This window comes from Myotis davidii, unplaced genomic scaffold (assembly GCF_000327345.1).
Source record: "Myotis davidii unplaced genomic scaffold, ASM32734v1 scaffold937, whole genome shotgun sequence".
Lineage (NCBI taxonomy): Eukaryota > Metazoa > Chordata > Mammalia > Chiroptera > Vespertilionidae > Myotis > Myotis davidii.
In genome coordinates this window covers 489,443-489,899 of record NW_006288252.1, presented here as the reverse complement: position 1 = coordinate 489,899, position 457 = coordinate 489,443, and positions in this window count along the sequence as shown.

Genomic DNA, 457 nt, shown 5'->3' with positions numbered 1-457 from the left:
AAGGGCGTCTAAACTCTCACACCAGCCTTTACACCGCAGATCTTCAGCGGCGACCGACCACGCTGTCCACTGTGAGATCTTCTCCTGCTAAGAATGTAATTCTTTCCTTACTGTATTTTTTAAGAACTAAAGTCCTGTTTAAGGTTCGCTGTGACAGACACAGGAGGCGGAAGGGTATCCTTAAACGGACTATGTTGGCAGCGCTGTTTAAATGACTGTACATAGGTTTTCACTGTTTCTCAATGTATTTAATTCATAAAGATTTTATCAGAAGAAACTGGCCGTGGAAACATTCGTTTCCATTTGCCCCTTTTGTAGTTGCCTCACTCGAGTTTCTTGCTGAAGGACTGTCCTGTCCTGTCCTGTCCCCACGTAGCCCGGACCGGCGCCTGTGGCGTGACTATGTGTCGTCAATAAACCACTTTCCAGCCAGGCCTCCTGTCTTCTTCCCACTGAC